The sequence below is a fragment of the Lepisma saccharinum genome, chromosome 28, assembly GCF_977018435.1.
Source record: "Lepisma saccharinum chromosome 28, izLepSacc3.1, whole genome shotgun sequence".
Classification (NCBI taxonomy): domain Eukaryota; kingdom Metazoa; phylum Arthropoda; class Insecta; order Zygentoma; family Lepismatidae; genus Lepisma; species Lepisma saccharinum.
Genome location: NC_139256.1, coordinates 13,203,703 through 13,224,391, shown reverse-complemented (window position 1 = coordinate 13,224,391; position 20,689 = coordinate 13,203,703).

Below are 20,689 nucleotides of genomic sequence, written 5' to 3'. Positions count from 1 at the left end.
GTCTGGGCATGAGTGTTCTTTCATCGATTTTATCACGTCATCATTTGTTCTCATCGTCACGATTTGCTTAAAATGGAAGAAAAGCGTCGGTAAATAAAAAAAACAAAGAACATACTCTATGAACGTACATACACCAACATGAAAATTGCACATGTATTTAATTTATGTAGCAAAATGATGCGAAATAAAAAAAAAAAAAAGATGGTGGGTATCTTCTCTTCCAAAGCATTCAAAATTTAAAATTGAAGCTCAAACCAAACTTTAAGTATGTAAAAGAGCACAGTATGTAAGTTCCATTTGCCTATGCAGGACCATTTTTTCAAAAATTAAAACAAAATTGATGGATTAATTTGGTTTATTTTACTTGGGTTTCTGCCACTTTGGTTAGTCGCGAAGATGAGGATGAGTGACGTGATAAAATTGATAAAGGGACGCTCACAGAAAATGCCCATGCCCAGGCCGGGATTCGAACCCGGGACCAAAAAATGTCGAGAGTAAACATAAAACTAGAAATGCATTATATTAAGGTTGATGTATTTCTTAGTTCATCAGTTGTAGGCTGTTCGAAGAAAAAGCACTTGAGTAGAAAAACAATTTTACATCAGACAGTAATTTATGTTTATTTTCTTAATAGTAAACATTAGACGTAATATAAATGAACCATCACAGTTTGGAATCTTTACACATGCCCAGTATAAAATCATACAAAAAATTGCAGTTTTGTGCCTTTTTCCGAACACCCTAGAATTGACTAATTTAACGATATTTTTTTAACGAGCCTGTCTGATCTGAACAACAGCTGATAAAAGTGCACTATGATGCATGTCAGTGCATTTTGATGCACAAAAAGTGCCTAGTTTTGGACAGTGTGTTTTGTTACCACAATAGATTTTCAGCGATATCAACTGGATTTGGTAACTTTTGAAAATATGGAGATTGCAACACTGACGCTACGCCTTCCTTTACAGCTCATGGCGACGACAGAGGGACATCTGCTGCCCATAAACACACGCCGTAAAACAGGGTCAGTGGCGTGCGGGCGGTGAATTCCTAACGAGGACGCCCAGATGAAGCCCCAGGAAGCCCAGGTGGCGGCAACGACTTCCACTTTGGTCCAGACGCAGCATCCGAAGAATAACAATCTTCGCGGGGGAGCCAAGTCCCTGCCCCTCCTTTCTTTCCGTCACTATCTTCTTAGAAGAGAACCTTGATTATTGCGTTTCTCCTGAAACGAATGTAAGAGATAGTTTCTCAGTCCCCTTATGCAGGCATCGTACAGTCACGGACAGTTCGAGATTGCTACAAATCCATTAACTTTCTATTGGATTGTTACAACCCAGAAGTGTCCGTGACTGTACAAAAATAATAGATTTTTCTAGCTTTTTCTTTTATGCAGGTTTTCTATGTGCCTACGTTAATCGCGTTAAGATGAATAGTACACTGACAAAATATTTATTCATAAAAGTAATCAAAAAGGGGGCGGAAACCCCCGAAGTAAGCCCGCCTCCACACCAATACATTTCAGTGTATGCGCTTAATGTCCTTGTACCTTTAAATAGACCAGGACTTCAGTTTCTGTGAATTTAACGCCCCCCCCCCCCCCCCTTTTAATTCATTTTCTTTACATCTTTATTGTCAATTTAATACATGAATACAAAAAGAAAAAAGAAATTTAAAAATATAGTATTCTATACATACATTAGTAACTTCAAATTTATATTATTGTATTGGCCCATTGTGGTGACCGGAACAGATGTTTTATTTATTTAAGGATTATAGTTTCTTTAGAAATTAGTCAAACTATTAGTAGCTTAATGTTGAGTAAGTTATATGTTAGTTTATGGTCATATTTATCTAACTGTGTTTTGTTTTCTTTTTAATTTCAATTTGAATTTAACATGGTGGGTGCTTCAGCACTAAGGCTATTTTGCACCCGTCACGTTATACGGGGTCCAGCCCCTTACCATAACTAAAATAACATAACCTAAAATCTTAATATATTCTGACTTCACTTAAAAGCTGAGGCTGTAAAGAGGCACTCAGCACACATAAGGACAAAGAACAGGACAACGCACAGAATTATACTGGCCATAGTGCCAGTCGCCAGAGCCTCGATAGTCTACAAAATGCAGTCCAGGGTGTACTACGTGGAAGTGAGGTTGACAACTGGGTGTACTGCGTGGATGTGGGGTTGACAATTGGGTGTATTGCGTGAAAGTGAGGTTGACAATTGATTGTACTACATGGAAGTGGGGTTGACAATTGGGTGTACTAGGTGGAAGTGAGGTTGACAATTGGGTGTACTACCTGGAAGTGAGGTTGACAATTGGGTGTACTACGTGCAAGTGAGGTTGACAACTGGGTGTACTGCGTGGAAGTGAGGTTGACAATTGGGTATACTACATGGAAGTGAGGTTGACAATTTGGTGTATTGCGTGAAAGTGAGGTTGACAATTGGGTGTTCTACGTGGAAGTGATATTGACAATTGGGTGTACTACGTGGACGTGAGGTTGACAATTGGGTGTACTACGTGAAAATGAGTTTGACAATTGGGTGTACTACGTGGAAGGGAGGTTGACAATTGTGTGTACTACGTGAAAGTGAGGTTGACAACTGGGTGTACTGCGTGGAAGTAAGGTTGACAATTGGGTGTACTACGTGGAAGTAAGGTTGACAATTGGGTGTAGTCCGTGGAAATGAGGTTGACAATTGGGTGTAGTCCGTGGAAGTGAGGTTGACAATTGGGTGTACTCCGTGGAAGTGAGGTTGACAATTGGGTGTATTATGTGGAAGTGAAGTTGACGATTGGGTGTACTACGTGGAAGTGAGGTTGACAATTGGGTGTACTACGTGGAAGTAAGGTTGACAATTGGGTGTACTGTGTGGAAATGAGGTTGACAATTGGGTGTACTCCGTGGAAGTGAGGTTGACAATTGGGTGTACTCCGTGGAAGTGAGGTTGACAATTGGGTGTACTATGTGGAAGTGAAGTTGACGATTGGGTGTACTACGTGGAAGTGAGGTTGACAATTGGGTGTACTATGTGGAAGTGAAGTTGACGATTGGGTGTACTACGTGGATGTGAGGTTGACAATTGGGTGTACTACGTGGAAGTGAGGTTGACAATTGGGTGTACTACGTGGAAGTGAGGTTGACAATTGGGTGTACTACGTGGAAGTGAGGTTGACAATTGGGTGTACTATGTGGAAGTGAGGTTGACATTTTGTTGTACTACGTGGAAGCTCATCCCTTACACACCATCTAACTGTTGATTCTTTGGGTATGTTACAAATAGGTAGTACAATCATTCTGGAATCTAGAACAGCTACTGGTTTGAGTGGTTTAAAAATGTAGGATTGTGAGGGGTGAGGGTTTAGATAGGGGTGATGCAATAGAACCTCGTTGGGGGATTGGCTTCGAGTAGTCTTCACGCACGGTAGTATTTCTTTATAGTAAAGCATTGACGTCAATGTTTCAAATTCGTTTCACGTTGCCCCCATGCACAAATTGCAACCTGTTGTGATGGGAGATGTGGAGGTAGGGTGTGATCATCACCACGCTCCGGCCGCCTTTATCTCCAGGCACCAATTTATTAGAGACTTGGTGAACCAAAGAGCCGCTCCACGCAGACAGATTTGCAGGAAAAATTCACAACTGAAATCGCCCGCCCCTGGTCTGCCGGGCGCCAGTCTGGACGTCTGTGAACCTGGCCTCCAGAGCACTTCGTTAGTGCTTCATTAGAGCAAGAGTAATTACTAGGAAACCTTTCGGGAGGGGCAAGTTCACGTCGGCCTTCCCACAAGGAGTACTTTACCAATTCTTACCAATTTCATTGATTTCTTAAGTCCACTTTATGCACAGTAAAGCTAATTGGGACCGGACCTACAGTTTAAGTGGAATCTGAACCACTATGTGCCTCCACCGGGTATCGAACCCGGGACCCCTTGATTACAAGGTGACGACGTGGTGACAAAGGAAGGCGGCATATTAATGTTAATAATAAAATTAGGATTAACTCCTCGGTTAAGGAGTATAATATTAAGGGGGCACTGCTAACTTCCATCTTTAGTGGTGAAATTCCATTTATTTCTTTAGTATAAAATTACATTTTCTTTTCATGATAAAGCTGGATTCTAAATAAATCCAAGAAATGTTTACAGGACTAATCTGCCCTTCCTAATAACTTCAATATTATGCTTTATTACGAGCTATATAAACACACATAAATTATTAATAAAATTACTATTAAAAATGAAAATATAAAATAAATATTAAAATAGTTAGAATGTATTAGTTGAATATTTAGAGAACCACTCCTTATATATTTATATGTCCCCTGTCCACCTACCAACTCACTCCATCCGTATTCAATAGTCCTAATATATACTCCCCCGATAATAAATTAACTATTAATCAAGCCCCCAGAAGATAAATATGGTAAAAATCACATTCCCCCTAATAAATAATATATTATTTTATTATTAAAAAACGGATAACTTTCGAATAAGAAAGACGTAATATTATATCCAATTTATCAACCTAATAAAATACAAATGATTGCCTCTATCTTCAGGTTAAGTGGAATAATAATAACAAAAACAGATGGAAAAACCAATCATATTAAAACAGAACCACCTACAATGGATAGTAATAATAAGCCTAATATACCCTTAAATATACCCCAGCCTCCATCATCAGAAAACGAGGCACCTCTATAAGACTTGCCAACTAAATAATAATTCAACCGAAAACTATAGGCTATAGTTATACCAGTAGAAACCCATAATAAAATAAATATTACTAAATTAAAAGAAGATATGCTTAATATTTCCAAAATTAAATCCTTAGAATAAAATCCAGTCAAAAAGGGTATACTACATAAAGCAAGACTAGAAATTATTATACAAGAGATAGTTATTGGCATTTTATTAATTAAGCCCCCCATACAACGAATATCCTGAACATCTCCTATAACATGAATCACCACACCAGCACATAAAAATAATAAAGATTTAAATATAGCGTGCGTTAATAAATGGAAAAATGATAGCTCCCTTAACCCCATAGATAATGTTAATATTATTAACCCGAGTTGTCTTAGTGTAGATAAAGCAATAATTTTCCTCAAATCATATTCAAAATTTGCACCAATCCCAGCTATAAATATTGTTAGCCCAGATAATAATAAGAGCATCCTACCAAGAACAGTAAATATTAATATATCCCCAAAACGAATTAATAAATAAACCCCAGCAGTAACTAAAGTAGAAGAATGAACTAATGCAGAAACTGGGGTTGGTGCAGCTATAGCTGCCGACAATCATGCAGAAAATGGAATTTGTGCACTCTTTGTTATTCCAGCAATAATAATAAATCTAGTAATTAATATTATATCAAAATCAGAAATTAACCATAATTTAATATTCAAGCAACAGACAATAAAATAAATACATCCCCAATTCGGTTGGATAGAGCAATTAGTATTCCCGCAGAATAGGAACGAACATTCTGATAATAAATTACTAGACAGTAAGAAACTAATCCTAAACCATCCTATCCTAAAATAATTCTAATAATATTAGGAGAAACAATTAAAAACATTATAGATCCAACAAACAATAAAACTAAAACAATAAATCGATTTATATTATAATCTCCTTCTATATAAGAGCCACTATAATTAATAACTATAGAATAAATATATATAACTAATCCTATAAAAATTTAAGATATTCAGTCAAACAGTATTGTTATAATAATATTAGAACTATTTAAGTTAACAATACTTCACTCAATAAAAATTGTAACATCCTTAATTAAAAATACTATTCCTAACAACAATAAAATTAATCTACTAATTAATAAAATAATTAACATCATGCTTGTAATAGAAAAACTAAAAACCATTGATTTAAGAACTTCTTAGTTACCACTAAGTCCACAACTTATTATTCTACTTAAAGTACTTAAATAATTTAAACTCAATGAAATATCGGAGAACAAAAAATAATTAGAAAATTTAATGGAAATAAATGACAAAATAGTAATAAATATTCACGAATATTACTTCTTCAGCAAGAAAATACACCAGAATAGTATATTCCGTGCTGAGTATAGGAATATAAATATAGGGTATACCCAGCGCTTAAAAAAGAGAGTAATGCAACTCCCATAAAACTAAAGTATGATCACCCAATAATTCTATTTAATAAACTAATTTCTTCCAACAAATTAATAGAGGGTGGAGCAGCCATATTAGTAATTCTTAATATAAATCACCATAAAGATAATCTAGGAATAATTATTATTCCTAGATTATTTATTAATTATTCCCCTATTAATCAATATACTACCACTACCTAATCGTTCATAAGTAATATTTACTAAACAAAATATGCCAGAAGAACAAAGACCATGTGCTACTATTAAGGTAAGACCACCATTCATACCCCACGCCCCTATAGTTATAATTCCTATTAAAACAAGACCTATATGTGCTACAGATGAATATGCAACCAAGGCCCTTAAATCAATTTGACGCATACAAACAAGGCTAATTATTCAAATGCCAACAATTCTAATACCAAATCAAAAAATATTATATTTAATAGCTAATCCCTCAATACAAGAAATAATTCGTAAAATACCATACCCACCAAGCTTTAATAGAACTCCAGCCAAATTATAGAACCACTAACCGGAGCCTCAACGTGAACCCTAGGTAATCACAAATGAACCAAAAACATAGGTATTTTTACTAAAAAAGCACCACCATTCTAATATATCAAATAAAATAATTTATATTAATATTAATATATCTAAATATATGTATATATAGGCCCCCTACCTTATATTTTAGTATAAAAATACCAACCAAAAGAGGTAAAGAAGCAAGTAATGGAAAAAAAGCAGATAGACCCCTGCTTGTACTCGCTCTGGCTGATACCCCCATCCCAAAATTAAAAATAAAGTAGAACGAATGACCCCTCAAAAAACAAATAAAATTTAAAAAAATCTTATAAAAGTTAATATTAACAGCAATAATAAAACAATTAACAAAAATATAAATCTACAAGGATAAAAATAAATAGATATAATACCGTTTCTAGCCACTATTATTAAAAAAATAATTCAAATACTAAGTAAAACTAAAGAATAAGATATTACATCCAACCCAATGAAATAACTAGCCCCTCACACCCCAATACCAAGCCACACTATTAATAAAAACAAAAAACAGCCAAAAATAATAGAAACTTGAACCACTATCCATAAAGAACTATTAAATCTCAAAAGGATTAAAAACATAAAATAAAAAATATATTTTAGCACTTCAATAATACAAAAGAATTAAAATAATCATTACCATGAGTACGTGTAACTGATACTATAATAGACAAGCCAAGGGCCCCCTCACATACACAAAATGAAATAAATAATAGGCAAAAATAAGATTCTTCTTGATTATTAACAAAACAATAAGGCATATATAAATATAAGGATAACACAATAAATTCAAGTCTTAATAGGGTTACTAATAAATGCCTCCGTTGAGAAATAAAACATGAAAATCTAATAAATAAAATAATTAATATAAATAATACTCTTAACATAAGTTTTTATAGTTTAATGAAAACAATGGTCTTGTAAATCATAAATGAATTAATAATTCTAAAAACATCAAGGAGGATATAATTATATCATCAAGAGCTCCCAAAGCCAATATTTTAGTTAAACTACCCCTTGATATTAAAATCCAATTAATACTAATTATTATTATACTACTAATAGCGCTAATAATATTACAAATAAAACATCCACTATCTATGGGGATTATACTAATTATACAAACTATTACTGCATGCCTAACAATATCACTGCGCCATCGAGGAGGACCCCACATGGAGTACTAACGGATCTAATAGTGACATACATTAGTACTTTTTTAGTGCTCTCAACTACTGTTAACCATTTCGTTATTGTTTCACTAGAAACAAAAGAAACTCCAAAGAAACTACTGGGTGTTAGTTTCCCCCATATAGAACCTTAATTAATGTAATAGTGTTCGTTAGTAAAACGAAGTTCTGTTAAACATTCTTCTAGTGCTTCCAATAAACAATAAGATTTCCTGTACAAAATTCCCATGCAAATATTGGTTTGATGTAATTAATCAACTTTCAACGTTAAAATATTCAACTTTAAACTTTTAAAAACCTTATTAACCAATGTGATGATCAATTTTCAGATTTATTTATTGGATTATACAATTTGTGCAAAATGGATACTTAACCAATTTTGGGGGGGGGGGCGGTTGGACCCATTAAACCAGCAGCGTATATTCTAGGGTAGCTAGGATATCTGCGAAGCCTGGAGTCTAGAGAATAAAATACAAGAGAAAAATTGATCAGAAATCGTAAACAAAATTATTCATATCAGAGAGATAGAGGGTGATTCTGGAGTTGGCAACTTGATTTATTATGAGTTGGCAACCTGATTTCTTATGAGTTGGCAACCTGATTTCCTATGAGTTGGCAGCCTGATTTCTTAAGACTTGGTAAACTTATTTCAATTCATAGCCTAGGGCCACGTGAAAGTGCGATAGTCCAGATCTTGGACAGTATACGCCACTGCATTAAACATCCCTTTATATACAACTATGCCAATGTCCTTAGCCTCCCTCCTCCCCCCGCCAATAAGCTCGAGAATAACAGTGCAAATTATAATAAGTGTGAAAGAGCTGCATAAATTATGTTGCACAAAATCTCTCTCCCTCTTTCGCTCTAATCCTGAGACAAATTTCACTTCGGGGCCTCCTGATACCATAGTGACAAAAACCGTCGCTGTGCAATCAAGGGGTTCCTGGTTGAATTAACGGTGAAAGTACGTTGTTCAACGGTTCGGATCTTACTTTAAGCCTAGAACACTACCATACGTAAAATATACGTATGCTTCGCGCTACCTCCCACATCGCACACACCTACCCCTCCGCCTATGGGATTCCTCGGACATTCTGTCAGGCGCATGGCAGCACTATGGTAAGGAGGGCGGAAGCAGTGAACGTCTTTAATTTGTGCGTTATGTGGGACTCTGTACGTCAATAATACGTAGCGATAGTAACAGAAGAAAAATCTTGCACGTAATTTTGACGTGCATGTAGTAATAACGCCATTTGTATTCACGTAAGATTTGCGTGAATTTTTCTATAATATCTCATTTTTCTATAATATGATCAACATCGCAGCGGTCAATGGATGCATTATTCACACTCACAACTTCTACAACAATCAGGGCAACTCAGAAAAGAAACCATTCTCACGAATTCAGTTCATGCTTCACCCCCATGAGAACTTGACCAAGATCTGGCAGGAGCAAAGGCTAATAAATCCGGGACTGTCACAGGAGTTAAGAAAGTCAATTTTGAAGGTACTGGGGAAGGAAGAGACAAGTACAGTAGCAGCCACGTCACAAGGGAACAGAAAGTATTGCAGTTTCTGCAACTACAAGAAAAGGGGGATGACAACTACGTACTGCTCCTGTGGGAAGCCAATTTGTGGAACACTACCGTACGTAAAATTTACGTATGCTTTGCGCTCAAATCCCTCCCCTACCTCCCACCTCGCACCCACTCACCCCTCTGCCTAGCTGTGCCTCAAGTTGTCTGTCGGACATAAGGCAGCACTGTGGTAAGGGGGGTGCAAGCGCTGATCGTCTTGATTTGGTTTGTTATGTTGTGCACTGTACGTCAGTTTTACGTAGCTGTGTAAAACGAGAAATATCTTTCACGTAATTTTGACATTTGTAAATTCGATTTGGATCCTTAGATTTTGAAAACGAAAGTTTAGAAGCATGCACTAATTTCTTGTATGACTTCAAAATTGCATTTGTTCCTTATTTACAGCGTTATGAATATTATTATTGTTTGCTTTTCATCGTTCGAACGTTTCGCCTTCATTCTTAATGTACGAATGGGCTTGTCAAGCAAGACCAATATTCTATGTTTCATAAAACCATGTTTATACATTTTAAAAGGAAGAATAAAATTCCAATATAAGGAAAAATAACCAAAATAAAGTTCACAATATATAGAAATTTGTTTTCATGATGTAGAGGTTGTTATAAAAATAGATTCCATTATGTACGTAGAAAACTAAAACTAAGAAAAATGGTATCAATTTTGTTCTTTAGAAAATGTTTTCTGTTAAGTACGTCGCTAGTTTAGCACAGATTATTTCTGTCAGTTTACAGTATTCTTCCTCTTCCCAGTGCGTTGAGCTTACCCAGCCTCAAATCAATGCGTACCTGAGGGCAAATCAAATTTTCAAAACACTACCCCACTAGGCAATAACTCCACATGTTTTCCCCCACTCAGCAAGGATAGTAGAATATACCCACTACAACGAAAAGAAATTCCTCGCCCAGAACCCAAAGAACCTGCCAATAGATCGAGAAGAGAAGACACGTACGTACCATCCGTAACAGATCGGTCATATGCTACAAGCATAAAAAAATGGGGACCCAACTTCAGACTTCAACACCCGCCAATACCCATACATCAAATATCTACAGCAGAGATCTACACAAACTCCAATCGGATTATACAAAAATCATACAATATGCAGATGATATCAGTTGTCTAATCATAGGGAAAACAGTAGAAGAATGCGAACGCAGGGGAGTTAGTTTTTACAACAACATATCAACATGGATGAGGGAAAATGGAATGGAGATATCATCATCCAAATCAGCTTATCTTTATTTTACTAGGAAGAAAATACACCAAAATTTATCAAACCTCAGACAAGTAACGGGTATACCCCCAGAAAATATAGTTAAAAATTTGGGACTGAAGCTAGATTCCAAATTGCAATGGAAAACACATATTAAAGATACACATGAAAAAGGTGAAAAGATCATACAACAATTTAAAGCAGTGAGTAAATTAGAATGGGGAGCCGACCCTGACACTCTATTATTATTTTATAAAAACTATTATAGAGCTAAACTTGATTATGGAGCTATACTTTATGGCAGTGCAGCACCCATACACATCAACAAATTAGAAACACAACAACGACAGATATTACGTATATGCACACGTATGATGAAAACAACTCCTAGACAAATAATACATGCAGCTACAGGAGAGCCACCATGTAATTTACGAATAAAATGTTTAGCAACAAAATATCTATTCAAAACGCACGGAAAAACAATACAACCATTGACAAATATACTCAGCAAACAAACAGAAATGTACAACAATGGAAACGGTACAGTCAAACACTCACGATCACCACTTCTGCAAGCATGGATAAAACATAGAGCAGAGATAACACAAATAATTCAAACAACCTCACCCCCAATTTTCTTATTCGACATACCATACAATTACCACCCACATATAAATTTAACCAGGTATAACCACAGTCAAGAAATCTTTGAGCAGTATCCGGGATACAAACATATATACACTGACGGATCCAAAACACCAGAATATGTAGGCAGTGTATATTATGATGAAGCAACCAACAACAGCCAGATCTTTAGCGTACCAACACAGTTCATTATATTTGATGCAGACGTTTATGGGATTCTTCAAGCTATGGTATACATATGTCACACAAACTGCAGCACAGTCGTGATACTAACTGACTCCCAATCATCCCTACAAGCTTTACAAACCCCTCTAAATATGTCCCTTAATTATTATTGTTGCCAAATCATAAGAATATTAACACAATTACAGAGGGCAGGTAGAACAGCCAGGTTACAATGGATACCAGGCCATCACCCATGGTTTCCAGGAAACGAATATGCAGATAAATTAGCCAAAGCTAGCAATGGCCAAAATTGTAAAACACTACCTCTAACATATACGGCACTATTACCAAGAGCTAAACAAAAAATTAAGGAAGAATGGCAAAACCAATACGACATATTATCCCAAACAACAGGTAAGAAATACCACCAATTTTATCCAACCATAAAGGACCAACCTTGGTGGAATGAACTGAACCTACCCCGAACTACAAAAATTATCATTACCAGATTACGGACTCAACATTATCGAACACCAGAATTCTTACATTGAATAGGACAATGGCCCACAAATGTATGTCAGTGTGGAGAGGCGATTGGATCCATAGAACACATGATGTTTGAATGCATCTTTCATCAACACGAAAAAGACATAGCTACTCATTGAAAGATTAAATCAATTAAAAATTTCAACACCCACTGAACTAAATACACTCATTTTTACACAAAATCCAAACATCATGAACAGTATTAGTAAGTTCATAAAGAACTAAAAAACAATTTCCCCGGCTTCAGAAAGTCCCCAAGAACGCAATCCCGTAAGTACTTTCTCGTCTTTTCTCCTGTAAATTACCAAAAAAACAATAATAATAAAAAAACAGCGATATTTAAATAACAAAATATAACCCTGTGTATATAATTTCTACATGTTTTTGTTCTCATCCCCACCAGGGCACAAGATACCCGTAAGAAGTGAAGGATAAGGAGTGAAGAATAGTAAATGTTTAAGTGTGTACTAACATTCCCAAGTACTGTGAACGTCTAAAATCAACTAACAGAATTACCCAACACAGATAAAAGAAAAAGTAAGAAGAAAAGTGAGAGTCTCAACTTGGCCAAAAGTCACCAAAACAGGTGAGGGCCATTAATGAAACCAAACAAGCAAGCAAGCACCAGTGCGTCGTATGATGTGCTGCACGGCGAGGCCACCATTACGACACGAGCAATGTGCTGGTGCCTGATAAGAAGTAATAGGTGAAGTGTGGTGTATTTTCTGTTTCTATATATCAAATATACTTGTTTAGTTTATTCGTAAGATTGCAGAATTTGTGTATGGGATGCGTAACTTGCTCCGTGAAGAAAAAAAATGCATAAATGTAACACGTGTCCCTTTCAACGGCAATCAATCTCTTAGGCGAGTCAAAGTTCTACAGTTCCGTGAATAAAACACAACAGCTAACTACATTTTTGTAAGGAAAAATAGCTCGTATCGTTGCAGTAGCCAAATAATGCCAATTTTAGTAAATTCAGATAAATTGTGTTGTTAGAAGATAAAGTGTTTTCATACACGGGTCAAGTGAAGTTAATATATTCGGTGAATTGTTATTGAATTTTAGTGAATTGACATCAATTACGTTGTTAGAAGATAGTGCTCTATCATACACGGATTAAGTAAAGTTTCACATTTTCTGTGAATTGGAATAGAATTCTAGTGAATTGGTGTTATAAGATAGTGCTGTATCATATACTGGTTAACTGAAGTTGCATTTTGTTGTGAATTGGAATAGAATTTTAGTAAATTGATATAAATTGTGTTGTTAGAAGATAAGTGTTCTTCATACAAGGGTTGAGTGAAGTTAATATATTCGTTGAATTGTTATTGAATTTTATTGAATTGAGATGAATTGTGGCTGTTAGAAGATAGTGCTCTTATCATAAACGGGTTAAGTAAAGTTTAATACTTTCGGTGAATTGGAATAGAATTTCAGTGAATTGAGATAATTTGTGTTGTTAGAAGCTAGTGCTCTATCATACAAGGTAAAGTGAAGATTCATATTTTCGGTGAATTGTTATTGAATTTTAGTGAATTGAGAAAAAACGTGGTTGTTAGAAAATAGTGCTCCATCATACACGGATTATTAGTGAATTGAGATAAATTGTGGTCGTTAGAAGATAGTACTCTATCATTCACTTACTGAGTGAATTTCTATATATTGTGTGAAGTGGAATAGAATTTTATAATGAATTAAGATAAATTGGGAGAAGATACACGGTTACCGTATGCTAGATTCAGATATATTCAATACCTTCGCAAATATCGACTGAAAAGTATTCATCATGCGCAATTCTCCTTTAAATGTTTTTGCCTATTCGTACTACCTTTGTTCTCTTTCTTAGAAACGAGTATTCTTTGCACATTACATGTAGGAGGAGAGTTACATCTATATTTCACGTTGGTCAGCTCCTTCTACCTGCTTTCAGGAGCGACAGCTTGTAGGGTAATGGTTATCGTTAAGCATTGTCAACCTTATGGTCGTAGGTTCGAACCCCTCCGGTGGCAGAAAATATTCGTAAGTTTTAGACATATCCCATTGTGTTCATTGTCCACGCCGTGTGAAACGGAATGATTCAGTTTGGAATTAACGATGGGGGAGGGGAATTATTACTTACAAAATCTCCATTTCAACAAACCGACAGGTGGAGAAAAATTGGATAATTCTTATAAATATTAAAATTACATTCATGTTTTTAGTAATATAATCGCAGGTAAAATCACGCGGAAGATTTTATTTTGCTCTGAACTCAGCCAAAAGGCATTTCGCACCGATCTAACATTCTCCAATACATTTCAAAATGTTATTGAATGTTTCATGTCGATAATTTGATCAATGCATCAATTCTTGACGCCGAGACGATATTTTCTGCAACTACCTATTCCATCCTCTCGTCTCCAGTCCCTTCTGTTCTTCTCTCCCCTCCTTCTTCTCTGCTTCTATCTCGTATCACCTTCCCTACTGTTCTCGCATCTTTTCTCCATCCCACTATTCTCCAATCCTCTTATCTTCTCTCCTGTCTTAGATTTTCGACTTCACTGTACTCTTCTTTGCGTTCTTCTCTTTTCTCTCTTTTGCTTTACTCTCCATTCCCCTCTTCTCGTATCCTCCTTTCCTCTCCTCTCTCCTCTCCTCCTTTTCTCTCATCTCCTTTTCCTACTCGTATCTCCTCTTGCTCCATTTTCCTGATCTCTCCTCGAAGCTTTTTCCTTTCTCCTCCTTACTTATCCTATCCACTTCTGCCTTCTATTTTCTTCCCTCATTTACTTTTCCTCTTCCCCTTTCTCTCTTCTGCTCACTTTTATCACCTTTCGTTTCCTCTCACCTCTTTTCCTTTCTGTAGACTCATCAGCGATGAAATACTAGAGAACCAATTTTTTTTCTTTCAGTAAGAATTTTGTCATTTGCGATGTAATACTGACATTTTTGTAATTTTATACAAAAAATATTTGTTTTTTTGCTTTCGCGTATTTCATAAATATCTATTGTGCTTGTGGCAACCCTGAAATTTAGCCTAACTCTACAGGCAACCCACCAACGGCTTGCGTAAATTGGGTTGCCTAGTTTAAAATGTCGTTGTCCTAAAACTTTTGAAACACACTGTACAATAAAGTCCTAACGGTTTGAGTTGCTGGAAAAATCGCTTGCTCTTATCTTGAACACTACATTTTTTGTTTCCTTGGGAAGTTTGATTTCTACATCTGGACAGTATACTGACAGATGTGACACTGGTTTTTCGATTTCATATTGTTTCCTGAAAAAGGTTGAGGGATAATTAATTAATCGCAACAACTCGTAAATGAAGTATTGATTTTTCATAACTAACGCTATATAATAAAAAAATGTTTACATTAAATATTTCTTTTCTTCTTAATAAAATCAACAGAAGTTTATTGTAATTTCACCCAGAATTTTTTAAATGTTAGACCATGTTTTCAAGAAGCCATAAGAAATAATTATATGACAGTTGAATTTTAAAAAAAAATTCTTTTAGATAAAAACACTCAATAAATTTCAATAAGTTTATTCAAAAAACCATGCTGGAAAGTCTTTAAAATAAAGATTCTCAGAGGGAAATACAAAAACGTAATAGCATAACGTTATGTAATTAATAACACTGATGAACAAATTTAAACTTTTTTTTGCTCCTTTGAACGAAAATAGGTGATTATTTATAATTTGACCCCGCTGTATCCAAATATGAAAGTAGAAATGCTGTATCACCTATCGTTTTCTCTGGATTTTCGTATTTTGTTTTTAATAAAAATTTAATTCCCTTTGTAATAATACATCGAAATTTGAAATTATTTTTGTTTGTTTGCTCATGAAATAAGATTTAAATATTGAAGTGAATAACTATGAAATATAAAAAAAATTAAATATATATATAGGACCGATTTTGACTGTTCAATTAAGAAATTTCATGCACAAAAAGGGGGAAAAAACACATTTTTACTCACATTTTCAAAATTTCTTTCTTGAACCCTACAGTTTGTAACTGCCACCAGAAACCTCTTCCTTGAGGTTCCAACAGTAGTCTGCTAACATGTTCTGTACCGATTTTCCTGCATATCGTTTCTCCATGACAGAAATATCCTGGTGAAATCTCTCGCCGCATTCGTCACTAACCGCGCCCAAGTTAGGGGGGAAAAAGTCCAAATGCGAATGTAAAAAGTGAATTTTCAAGGACATATTGCACCCCATGCGCTGATAACACTTCAACAAGTTCTTAAAAAGTTCCTTGTAGTTGTCAGATTGCACATTTCCAAGAAAATTACAGCATACTTGTCTGAAAGCTGTTTATCTTTTGTCTGGCTGTCCCTTTCGCAAAGAAAGCAACAACATTTTGTAAAACCAGACTGCATGCCTAACAGTATACCAATCATTTTGAGGTCTCCGAATATCTGCCAACCATATTTTTCATAATTTATCACTTTTAATATTGTATCCATATATTCATATGTTTCCTTCATGGTGGAAGAATAGGCAAGGGGTACTGATGGGTATATATTCCCATTATGCAACAATACTACTTTTAAACTATTCTTAGATGAATCTAAAAATAGTATCCACTCCGTTTGGGTTGTGACTCCTTCCAAGTTCTTGCAGAAGGCCTTCTACATCATTGCAGTAAGTTAACTCATTACTAACAGAAAAAATGTGTCAGTGATTGTTGGCGTTTCCGCTATGACACCTTAAAACCATCTTGTAACAATTTCCACCCTCGGAGACGAGAACCTAATAATTCCGCTTGAACTTTAGAAAGGTTGAGGTCTCTGACTAGATCATTTAGTTCGGATTGGGAAATAAAGTGAGGTATATTTGGATCAGGAAAATTTGGATCGGTGTTTGAATATGAGGGTCCAGGTTCGTCATCTGGAGAAGCACTGCTTGGTTCTGTTTCATCCACTGTCCATTCTTTAGGAAGCTTAGGAATTGGTATAAAATCATGACTCATAGGTTTCTTGGCTGAAGGAACATCAGGATAAAATATAGAATGTTTTGATTTAGAACTATATCCCACTATGTTTGTTAAACAGAAGTAACAATCCGTAGTATGATCTTTCTGTTCTGTCCATATTACATGGTTTCCGAAGGGCATTGATATGTGAGTGCCATTAAGCCAACCACGTAAAGTTCGCGAACAATTACAACAAATTTTACCTGGTGCCCAGCTTTTTCCCTCGTCTACTTTACTTCCAAAATACAACTCGTATGCTTTTTTCACTATAGGAGTGATAGTATTTCTCTGTGACTTCGGAGTAAATTCCCCGCAAACATAACAAAACAAGTTCTGGTTATTCACACATTTGCGTGACATGGCGAACTCATTAATTGAGTTATAGTAATATATTTCTTTAAAAACAACTTTGAATGCTCTGATCGTTTTGTTAAAATACAACTTACACTTCTCTTCACTATACACAATATTACAGTAACAATTTCACGAACATACACAAACATAAAATACGGCAACTCGCGAAGTTATCGCAAAGGAAGGTAAGACTCGACTAACCCACAAAAGAACAAATATTAACAGAGAAACAGGAAATTACTCTACTACCAGATGTTTTCTCCACGAAATATTAAGTGCCAGTCATAAACACACAAGGTTACTAGTAAAAGGTTCTTATCCATTTGCTAGGAACCAAACGTTAAGCCGTATGCGGAGCAGGGTGCGGAGACCTGAAACCATAAAACTATAAAATGTGGGTGTTCTGCAAAAACTTTAGGTGATACAGGAAAACGGATGCGATATTCGTTATCAGCACATCTGAATACATAAAGATCACTTAGTTTTATTTAAAGGAGTATTTCATTGTTTATCAGTGTAATTTTTGAAAAGATCAACAGGCATAGTATTTTGTGGAAGAAAGAGATGGTTCGTATTTGCTTGTTCCGCATCAGAATAAAAGCAATAACTTCCTATGTATGCAAGAATTTTGACGTCATTAAATGGAAATGATAGCATCAATTCATGAGAGAACTTAGCAAATGCGGTGTTAGTACGTGCATTGCCATTAATTGTACAAATTACTACTTCACACAAAATTACGATGATTAGCACTAAACAACACCCAAACAATTCTACCACCTTATGTTAAGTTCATATTGGCTAGTTCTATCTAAAAAAAAAGTGAACCTATTGAGCGCACCCCACGCAAAAGTCAGTTAGTTATGGTTTATCACAACAAAGTCAGTCAGAAATTCACAATTATCAAATCGACACCCTTGATGCACAAATGACACAATATAAGAAATGAAAATCTTAATAAAGGTATAAAGTTACAAACTAACTTTTTTTTTTTTATTCCTTTTGCAAATTACCATCACACACATTTCAACACACCACTTGCCTGTTTCTATCTGATGTAGGATACTATAAACTGGTTAACAATGAAGGACGAGTCTTTAGTGAAATAACTTTCACTTCAGAAGTTGAAGTTCCTAGATTGGGTGGTCGAATCCAGTCAACTCGACAGGCTCACAATCAATGGCAGAATGATAGTCTAGTCTCAGGAATGACGCTTATGTGAAAGCCTACATAATTACAAAACAAGAGAAATAACTACAATTTGTCTCAACGATTTGAAAATTTCAGTCTTTTAACCTTGGGAATCAATAGTAAGATGAATTCAAATTATACAAAAAATTACAAATGAAATTTAAGGTATCGATAGCTTTGGAACAACACAACCTTATTAATTATGGAAGCCCCAGATGATTTTCTTCCATCCAAAAAAGCAAATAGATGAAATGCCATATTAATATTACTTTTATACTATCCTCTAAAATTCCAAATTCAACTCACCAAATTATTCCAATGCACTACCACATCTGCATCATGTTATCCGGTGGAAAATCCACATCTCTACAGCAAGATCAAGAAATAGAAATATCCTCTCTTCCACAAATCTGAGCTAAACTCTTACTTGCTTGGGGAGTTTAATGCAGGTTTGTCTTCCATGCTGTAAATGAACTGAAACTTAAGGAACTGGTTGCAGCAGAATTCAAAACTTCTTTAGAATTCAAAGGTTTACTAAAGCTGTTGAGAGAGAGAAATCAGTTAATATTGCAAATAGTGTCTTCTTGATTCGTATTGCATACTAAATTTTCACTACATTTTATACAGAGCAAGTTCCTTTTCTTATAAATACACAGCTTCCGTGTGCAACTTAAGGTCAAGAAACGCAATAATTTTCCATACTAGGCCTACTACAGGATTCATTTGGTTCATGTAAGAATCTGTTTTTACATCGTTAAGGTTCAACACGTTATTTTCTTATTTACAAACTAATGCAAAATTGAGATTATTGTAACAAGTATACATAAAGTCTTAACATAAAAAAAATGTGACGTGAGAATTTGAGTGAAATTCTTAAAACTGTAACAATGTGATCAATTTAAAGTTGAAATTTTATAAAAGTTACTGGAATTTTAGTAACATAGTAATGAGAAAATAGATAGTATTGGGCTGTGTTTCGTAAACCTTCAATAACTTAAGTCCATACAGAACTAATCCGTGCAACTACTTTTACATTAAAATGACTACCCCCACACCAATCTCTCTACACCTTTACCGCTTTACGCATATCCATATTGACAAGTCCAGTCTACGATGTTTGGCAAACACGTACGAAACACAACCCAGCCGTTTAATTTCACGTTAGGTTTTGTGTGGGTATTTTCCTGTTGGATGAAACACGACAGCGAGCAACTATTAGTTGAGGCGTCATTAACGTACAAATGTTCCTTTATGTACGTTACATACTGAGACATGCAAGCAGAGGTAATACCTAGCTAAGAAAATCTTAAAGACAATGTGCATAGTTTTTGTTTCTTTATACAAGCGGTTCTTTCACTTTCTGGAAATTAAGGTCTCAAAACACTCCATCCTGCTACCTGTTTCTGATGTCATAATATAACGTCCCTTCACAATTTCTCATCTTCAAATTTGTAATATTTTCGATTGTTGATTGATTTTCGCCTGCTTAACTGTGAGCGTGATTTTTCTTCTCTAAGCTGCTTCCTCCTTGGATGACCAATAACTCCATAAATTGTCACAATCGCTAGAATATTCGTAACTACCAAAGGAGTACTTACATGATTTAGGATATGAACAGATGCCTGAAAAGAAATAAAAGGAACACTATTCCTCTCATACATGGATATAAGAGAGATGAAAATTACTTCACATTTCATCGACTTGTGAACTACAAACCAACATTAATTACAATATTAATAATAATTTATGTACAAAAATAGAACTTCGACAAACATTAATACATTTATTTCTAGAATATCAGTTCCAGTATATACCTTTACAAAAAAACAAAGATTCCACAAGACTTTGCAGATTAGTTCTTACATATGTAGTTCATCGAGGCTAAATCCTACAAGGAAAAATATTTCAATTGTTTATCTATACGTATTAGTTACAAACAGCCAAATATTGAAAATTATTGCAAGTATCAAGAGGAGCAATCAGCCTTCTCTTATATTGTAATTATTGTATCCACAAATGGACAACAAATATTACTATTACTATATTGTATTTGCTAAATAATCTTTGAGACCCATAGTTACGATTTGTGAGA